Genomic DNA, 9,618 nt, shown 5'->3' with positions numbered 1-9,618 from the left:
TCAGCTCTCTAAGGCTGGTAGCTCTTGCCCTTCCCTGCCCGCCACGAGAGCTGCTGCTTATTTGGTCATGACACCATTACGGCATCATGACCACAGGCCTTTTATGATATAGATCCTCATATTTGGATATTTTTCTATGATTTTCATAGAGAAGGTAGGGGATGGGTAGGGAAAGAGAGAGAAACATTGATGTGAGAGAGACACATCAACTGCCTGCTTCCACCATGTACCCCAATGGGGGCCAGGGATCCAACCTGCAACCCAGGTACATGCCCAAGACTTGGAATCTAACGCACCCCCTTCAGGTGTGAGGGATGATGCTCTTACCATTGTGCACACAGGCCACGTCTGGGTGGATGTTTACCTATTAAGGACAGATCAGGGTCATTTTCTCTTAGCAGTTTTATAAATATCTACCACTTCCTTTAGTCTCTAAACTTGAAGACACCCCAACCCACCAGAGGCTCACTTGGCTCAGCAGCCAGCAACCCTCCTGCTGGGCAGATAATCAGCTTGTGCAGAGGTCGCCCACTCCCTCCCTGGGCAGCTCAATGGCGGAAGCACTTATTATAGGTAATAGTTTGCACCTTCCTTGATCATCAATTTTCTTGGAGGGAATGCCAACTCCTAGTCAGATCCCACAGTCACCCGTGCAGCAGAGCTTAGTCCATTTCACACTAACCATGGGACAGAGTGGCCACCAGCCTGGGTTTGGACTAGAGAGAGCCTCAGATCCACACAAAAGGACCCAGCACCAGCTCTGCCTGGCAACTGCTCTGGGCTTTTGCCTGCCCACACCCACCTGCCCAGCTGCCACCATGGCTCCCAGTCTTGACACCTGAGAGCAATCTGGGCTCCTCAACCACCTGAATCTGAAATAGCCCCACCTCAACACCTGGCTGGAGGGTGCAGAGTCCACAGGGGCTTGTCCAGGCCCAGAGCTTCTCCTGGTCACTTTGGTTTTAGTTTCAGGGAGCACACTGACATCATCATTCCTTGTGGGTGATTGTGTAGCTCACCCCAGTTCCGCACCAGTTACACTGACAGCAGCACCTCCCCTGTGTCACCTCAGTCATGTTGTGCTCTGCCCTCATGAGAACCTTGGCTTCTGGTCACCCCGGGGCCCCTGGGCTGTGCTGGTGTTCACATCTGTGTGGACTGATTGGGTGAATAAATCAAACATACTGACTTTAGAGACTGAGAAAAATGGGGAGAGAGGGTGAAAGATCAATTTGTTGTCCCACTAATTTTTTAAAATATATTTTTTGATTTTTTACAGAGAGGAAGGGAGAGAGATAGAGAGTTAGATGAATCAATGAGAGAGAAACATCAATCAGCTGCCTCCTGCACATCTCCCACTGAAAGATCCCAGGTTCGATTCCAGTCAAGGGCATGTACCTGGGTTGCAGGCAGGACTTCCCAAAGATGAACCGATCCGGGGAACCAAAGAATCAGGAGGTGCCCCCAGATACAGAAGGAGGTGCAGCTGCAGTGGGTCAGGTGACTTGGGGATGGGGAAGAGCAGCCTGGAGAGACCTCTGGGTGGAGACAGAAGAGCCCTGGCCAGCTCCTCTCAGGCAGACACAGAACCCAAATTCCTACCAGGGCCTTTTCTTGGGTTCTGCTCTATCCACTGAGCCAAACCGGTTTCGGCGAATTTTATGCATTCTTTGGTTGAATCTTTTTATTGTCCTAACCTGAGATGGAACATGCAACGTTGGCATTACTAAGATGAGGCTCTGACCCACTATGCTATCCATGCATGGCCACATATATCTGGGATTTTAAGTAAAATAACCCACTAATGTACCGGGAAATGGAGAGATACAAGAATCTCCATGATAATAGGTAATGGTGTATGGCAAGAATAGGATTCATGGGGTTTTATATGTGTTTCCTTTATATGGATACTAGTGGCCCAGTGCACAAAATTTGTGCAAATTAAAAGGGAATTAATTGGAGGAAATATTTTAATATTGCTATTTGCCCTTTCTCTATAATAGAAGTGTCAGAGATGAAAGAAAATTAGTAAAATGTATATGAAAAATATTCCTCCTGTCAGAGTCTGGGGCGCACTGCAGGACCCAGAGTCAAGTGCCCGTCCACCCGTGGCACCTCAAAATTGCTTGAGACCCAGACCCATCTTGTCCCACTCCCATTGGACAAGATCCAGACCTGGCTGGCCCAACCTTCTTCTGTTAAGCCCCACTGGGTCAGGGGCACAACCTCAGGTCCCTGCCCCGGCCAGATGCCATGCAGCCTCAAGTTCCTGCTGATTGCTTGTTAAGGCTCATTACAGAACATGGCCACCACTGTGGGCACAGCCATCTCTGTGATGGTGTGACAGTCAATTTGTATATTCTCTCTTTATTGGGGAGGATATTTCAAATAACTGATTACAAAGGTGGAATATGTCCTTGCAGCAGTTATTCCATATGCCGAGGAAGAAGCACTGAGGAGGGCAGGAGGAAGTTGGGTTCAGGGATGCAGGCATGTATGGAACCACCAAAAGTGAATGTTTAAAAAAATTTACAGTTAAATCAATTGTACTTAAACAAACTTTTAGTAATGTATAAAACTTGCCACGTCCTAATTATTTTACTCTGTAATTATGAAAGGTCTTGTCTTGAGCATATTTGTTGCTACTGTATCAGTATGTTGGAAATAAAAGATATGATGTTCTACTGAAATATCTTATCATGTCCATGTTCAGTGCTATCATTTTAGCAGTTTGACAGTGATGATGATGAGAACATTTACACCAGGGAAGATGACAAGTACTACAAACCTAGACTTCATTTAATGCATTATTGAATGCTTAGACTTAAAAAGAGTGATGGGAAATGTGAGCAATGCAGATTAAACCTGTGTTAATATGGTACCAGTTTATTTCAATTGTACATAAGATAAAAATTGAGAAAAACAATTTTGCTTCCAGTATTCAAAACCAATAGTTCCATATGGCAAAGAAGTCACTTGAGTCATTGAGGAATGAGTGAAATTCAAACATATGTGTTAGATGCAGCTCTGCCCTCCTATTGGTTAAAATAGTAAACCCAGAGAACCAAGATGGCGGCGTAGGGAGCGGACCTGTGTGTGCTGCTCTCTCACAGCATCATTGAAACTATCAACTATGAAGTAAACAACCGCCACTCAGAACCATGGGGAAGTTGGCCCAGTGGGAGATCTACAACTGGAGGAAAAGAAAGAAGCACAGTGAGACTGAGTGGGAGCTACGGAGGCACCAAAACCAGAGGTACGCAGTCACACGCCACTCGGGCTGCAAATGGATTCTCGGTTTTTTACGAACCCTCGAATCCTCTGGGCTTGCTCGGGGCGGGTCTCTGAGGCCCCAGATCCCACAGGGAGAGGCGGCCACGGCCTTGCAGTGGTCGGAGAGCGAGGGAAGTTCTGACACGCGGCTGCTCGCCGGCACTGAGGGACAAGAAGTCCTGGTGTCCCGGGGAGGCGAGGGGCGCGGAGACGTCGCCATCGCTATTTCCTCCACGCTGGCGACTCCCTGAGACCTCGCCCTACCCTCAGGGCTGTGCCAGAGGCACAAGAGGGAATGACTGTGCTTTTACAAACTCTCAAATCCACTGAGCTGGTTCGGGCGGGTCTCTGAGGCCTCAGGCCCCAAGGCGAGAGACGGCACGGCCTTCCAGCGGTCAGAAAGCGAGGGAGGCTCTGGCGCTCGGCTGCTCGCCGGCACTGGGGGACGCAAAGTCCTGGTGTCCTGGATAGGCAAGGGGCCGCTGAGTCTCCGCCCCGGACACTCCCTGTGACCCCGCCCTACGCAATTTACATTCCCATCTGGGCTGTGCCAGACTCACAAGTAGAAACGCCTTTGCTTCTGCAAACTTTCAAATCCACTGAGCTGGTTCAGGCGGGATCATGAGGCACCAGACCCTACGGGGAGAGGCAGCACGGCCTTGCAGCCATCAGAAAGCGAGGGAGACTCTGTTGCACAGCTGCTCGCCGGCACTGGGGGACACAAAGCCCTGGCAGAGATTCAAGGGGCCGCAGAGACTCAGCCAGTGCTATTTGCTCCGCCATGGCGACTCCCTGAGACTCAGCCCTAATCAATTTACATCCCCATCCAAGCTGTGCCAGGTGCACAAAAAGACCCACCTGCGCTTTTGCAGCCTATCCCAACAAATTGCAGACTTCAACTGCTCACAGCCATGGGAGACACACTCAAGAAGCAGACCCAGGAGAACCAGGATGGCGGCATAAGGAAGAGACCTGTGCGTGCTACCTCACGCAACAACATCGAAACTACCAAATATCAGACAAACACCTATCATACAGAACCATGGGAAAGTTGGCCCAGTGGAAGCTCTACAACTGGAAGGAGAGAAAGAACATTGAGACTGAGTAGGATGTGACACCAAGTACAGAGCCCAACCCAACAAACTGCAGATTTCAACTCCTCGCATAGAAAGAAGCGCATTGAGACTGAGTAGGATGTGCAGAGGCACCAAGTACAGAGCCCATCCCAGCAGGCTGCAGATTTCAGCTCCTTGCATCTGGGAGGGACGCAATCGGGGGGCAGAGTCGGGTCCGGGGCCAGCCAGGCCTGGGCCTGACTGGGCCGGCACTGTGGAACTGCTGTACCAGCAAGCGCACAAACATGCCCACAGGTCCCAGTCTCTTGTGGGGCGCTGGGGGACAGCAGACAGGCAGTCTGTGCACTTGGTGGAGGGTAGGAGTGCTGGATGTTCAACCACCAGGAACGCCTGGAGATTTTGTCTGGTGGGGAGCCGCCGGCAGGGGACAGAGGGCCAAACTTCCTGTTTCCTCGGTAAGGCTGGGATGGCCCCGGTGAGGTTGAAACGGCCCCGGTGTGGTAGGGACAACCCCGGTCAGGTTGAAACGGCCCCCGTGAGGTAGGGACGACCCCGGTGAGGTCGAAACGGCCCCGGTGTGGTAGGGACAACCCCGGTCAGGTTGAATCGGCCCCGGTGTGGTAGGGACAACCCCAGTGAGGTTGAAACGGCCCCGGTGTGGTAGGGACGACCCCGGTGAGGTTGAAACGGCCCCCGTGAGGTAGGGACGACCCCGGTCAGGTCGAAACGGCCCCGGTGTGGTAGGGACAACCCCGGTGAGGATGAAACGGCCCCCGTGAGGTAGGGACGACCCCAGTCAGGTCGAAACGGCCCCGGTGTGGTAGGGACGACCCTGGTGAGGTTGAAACGGCCCCAGTGAGGTAGGGACGGCCCCGGTGAGGTTGAAACGGCCCTGGTGAGGCTCAGACGGCCCTGGTGAGGTTGAGACTACTCCAGTGAGGTTGGGACAAATAAAGGGGACCAGTATGGACTGATGAACAGGGGTAGATACAGAAGCAGAGCAACATTGAACAGAATGTTAAACTACAGTGGGAAGCCTGGGGAGGGTTGGGGGGGGATTAAGAGACCAACTGAAGGACTTATATGCATGCGTATAAGATTAACCAATGGACACAAGACACGGGGCGGGGGGTAGGGGCCGGGGGAATGTCAAGGGGGGGGAAGAAAGGAGACATATGTAATACTCTTTGTAATACTTTAAGAAATAAAAATTATTAAAATATTTAAAAAAATAGTAAACCCATTTAAAAATATGAAAACCATTCTGAACAGACAGAATGACCAAAATACAATGTAACTGCAATGCTTTATGTGTTCGTGCAATTATATAGTTTTTCATAGATTGACCTGTACGGTTTCCACCAATGAGATCGCTTCATTTGATGTGGACAAGACAGTGTGTTGACATCTAAGGTCTATAACAGATGGCACGTGAAAAACGAGAAAACTCATCAGCGGTCCTTAACAGATGGCGCACGAAACACGAGAAAGCTCATGAGCTGTACAAAAGGTGTTAAAAGCAGCAAGAGGAAAACAGTCAGCTACTTACAAGGGAGTAACCATAGGACTGTCAGCTGATTTCTCAACAGAAACTATGGAGGCCAGAAGGAAGTGGCCAGAAATATTCAAAGTGATGAATACCAAGAACCTACAACCAACTTTATTTTACCCAGCAAAGCTATCATTCAGAATTGAAGGTCAGATAAAGAGCTTCACAGATAAGAAAAAGCTAAAGGAGTTCATCACCACCAAACCAGTACTATATGAAATGCTGAAAGGTATCCTTTAAGAAGAGGAAGGAGAAAAAGGTAAAGATACAAATTATGAACAACAAATACACATCTATCAACAAGTGAATCTAAAAATCAAGTGAATAAATAATCTTATGAACAGAATAAACTGGTGAATATAATAGAATCAGGGGCATAGAAAGGGAGTGGACTGACAATTTTCAGGGGGAAAGTGGTGTGGGGGTGCAGGAAGAGAATGGAAAAAAATCATACACCTATGGATGAGGAGAGTGGGAAAGAGAGGTAAGGGCAGAAGGTGGGGTGGGAACTGGGTGGAGGGGAGCTATTTGGGGAAAAAAGAGGAACAACTGTAATAATCTGAATAATAAAGATTTAATTAAAAACAAAATAAAATGTACAATTCAGTGGTTTTTATTATATTCAGAGTTGTACAATCTAACAATTACCACTATCTACCTTTAGGCTCTTTCCTTTTTCTTTCTTTCTTTTTAAAAAGACATGCTCAGCCCTAGCTGGTTTGGCTCAGTGGATAGAGCCTGGACCTGTGGATGGGAAGACCTAAGACCATGGGAAAACACATATTGTTTTTGTGATTAATCACTATGCTTTAATTATGTTCAACTGGTAACAATGAAATTGGGGGTGGCCACAACATGAGGAACTGTATTAAAGGGTCGCGGCATTAGGAAGGTTGAGACCACTGGTCTAAGGTTTATTTCTACCTCAGTTGCTGGCTCATACCCAGCCTGGCCCAGGTCCGGCTTGGGCAGGAGGCAAACAACTGATGTGTTTCTTTCACATGGATTATTTCTGTCTTTCCCTCTCTCCCCCACTCTCTCTAAACATCAATGGGAAAATATCCTCGGGTGAGGATTTAAAAAACAAACAAAGGTGGGTAACCTGGTCAGAAGGCCAAATCTTCAAAGTGCATGGAAGCTGCTCATCACAGGGTGTCTGGACTGAACTTTCGAGAGCAGCTCCAGGAAGGCCTGCGGGGATGGCGCCTCCACATTCTGGAAGATGTTCTGGACTCTGCCAAGCAGGATGAAGTATTTCTCCTCCAGCGAGATGAACCCGAGGTGGTTCTGATCGAACAGGATGACGACTCCAGGGAGGCGCATGAGGTTGTGGAAGCCACTTAAGATAACATTGTGCATGCCATAGAAACACATCCTGCAGGTTCGGGGGTAGTTCTGATCTCTTGAGCTCACGCCCACAGGCAGAACAAACAGAGCAGGCTGCTCCTCCGAAGCTGCAGCCCCGGACTCCCCGACGCTGGGCTGGGCAGGGCTCTGCCAGCCATGGCCCTGGCTTTCCTCAGTCCCGTCTTCTTGCTGCTGCTGCTGCTTCCGGATCACCTGCTCTTCAATCTCCTGGACCACGCGGGAGAGCTCGTTGAAGTTGCGGAAGATCAGGCCATCTCGCAGCTGGATGCCGCGCCTGAGGTGGATCTCAAACGTCCAGATTAACCCTCCCCTGATCTCGGTGACCCTGGCATACTTCCCATGGAAGCTGAGTATGGCAATCTTCTTTGGTCTGAAGCTCTCGTCTTTGAATTGGAAGAGGCCTGGCCTGATGAGGTCGCCCGGGTGGCTTGGCAGGAGGTAGAGGCGGCGGTAGGTCACCCAGTCATACTGCTGTCTGTTCTCCCGCACCAGCTCCAGCCCCTGTTCTCTCCTAATCTTCGGTGGTAAATCCATTCGGTGGTCTCTTTGGATCCACTGGATGCAGAACCTGTCCTTCTGAATCTGCAGGTGGCGGCTGTGGGAAAAGCTGTAGAAGTCATCCAGGTACTCCAGCGTGGCTGATTTTCTTTCTGTCAGGCGAATTCTAAAGGAGGGCTTGAATTGCATTGGGTCATCCACATGGGTGTTATGGGAAGGCCTGCACGTCCCACCAGTAATGCATAAGCCATCTACCACTACATTCAGCAGTGTTCCATAGTCTCTATCTAGCTGCCACAATCCCAAAATGTTTCTGTATGGGTGGAGCAGCTTGGCATAGACTTCTTGATAAGACATACTGATCGTCTTCAGGTTCTGCAAGGTTTCATGAACGCCATACTCTTCCCGGCAGCGCCGTCTCCAGATGCTGTCGGTGTGCAGGATGTGGTGGAATTTGGTGCAGGCCTGGGCCAGGCTGGGCTGGTCAGTGCCCAGGAGCAAGGCGAAGATTTTCACTAGCATCTCCACTGGCAGGTCCTGCAGCGAGCAGTACGGGGGCTGCATGGGGCTCGAGATTCCTCCACTCCCCGCACAGCACTGCGCTTCCGTGTCAGCCTCGAGGTGCTTTTTTGCCAGAGCTGGCTTGCCCTAGGCCGCTGCCGTCTCAGCTGGGCCCTGACACTCCTGATGACACTGCTTGCTCTTGGCCGATGTCCTCTCAGCTGGGCCCTGACACTCCTGATGACACCGACATCCCAGCAAAGTGCCCACTCTGCAGAGGCAAGCGCACTCCTCCATGCCTCCATGCTTAACAGCCACCACAGTGTGGGCAGCCGCCCCTCAGCAGGGTTTTAAGCTGGCTGGGCCAGCCCTAGTGTCGAGCCACGCCCCCTAGGGCCTAGCTACGCCCTCTCAGAGAGGAGCCAATTGTAGGACTTTAAACCCATACCCATTAACAGTTGCCTCCCTTTCCCAGTGCCCCGCCCTGTCCTCCCACCCTAACCCCAGGCAGTCACTAATCTGCTTTCTGTAGGGAGGTGCCTCCAGGGAAATGCCTATGGGGGGGTTATGGGGGGGGACATTTCCCAGAAATGCCATAAAAAATAAACACAACTGTGGTACATCTACACAATGGAATACTACACTGCGCTAAAAAAAGAAGGAATTCTTGGCATTTGCAACAGCATGGATGGAACTGGAGAGCATTATGCGAAGGTGAAATTAGCCAGTCAGAGAAAGATATAAATACCACATGATCTCACTCCTTTGTGGAATATAAAGAACAACATAGACTGATGAACAGGGACAGATCCAAAGAGAGAGAAACAGTGATCAGACTATCAATCCCCAGAGGGAAAGTAGGAGAGGGTGGGGGTAAGGGGAAGAGATCAATCAAAGGACTTGTATGCATGCATTATAAGCCAAACCAATGGACATGGACAACAGGGGGATGAGAACATGAGTGGGTGGGGAGGTTGCGGGTTATTGGGGGGATGAGGACACATTTGTAATACCTTAACCAATAAAGAAATTAAAGATTAAAAAATAAAATAAAATAAAAAACATTCATGAGAATGTTTAAAAATCGGACCCCTCGTACATTGCTGGTGAAAATGTAAAATAGCGGGGCCATGTTGGAAAACGAGAGTCACCCGATGGCCCAGAAGTTCCACATCTAAGTACATACCCAAAAGAAATGGAAACATGTTCACACAAAAAACTTGTACACAATGTTCACAGCGGCGTTATTCATAAGAGCCTCAAACCGGAAACAACCGAAATACTCATCAACTGATAAATGGGTAAACAACATGTGGTATAACCATACACTAGAATATAGCATACATAAAACTT

At 49.6% G+C, this 9,618-nt stretch overlaps 1 pseudogene; it reads right to left on the bottom strand.

Annotated features, from left to right (window-relative positions):
- Window positions 1-7,020: 7,020 nt before the first annotated feature.
- LOC139019267 (F-box only protein 31 pseudogene) lies at window positions 7,021-8,328 on the bottom strand (annotated as a pseudogene).
- Between the last annotated feature and the right edge of the window lie 1,290 nt (window positions 8,329-9,618).

This window comes from Myotis yumanensis, unplaced genomic scaffold (genome assembly GCF_028538775.1).
Source record: "Myotis yumanensis isolate MYYU_CA2020_CCGP unplaced genomic scaffold, mMyoYum1.0.hap1 SCAF_11, whole genome shotgun sequence".
In the NCBI taxonomy this organism is placed as follows: Eukaryota; Metazoa; Chordata; class Mammalia; order Chiroptera; family Vespertilionidae; genus Myotis; species Myotis yumanensis.
Note: the sequence above shows the minus strand (reverse complement) of the source record. Positions and strands in the feature narration are given on the sequence as shown.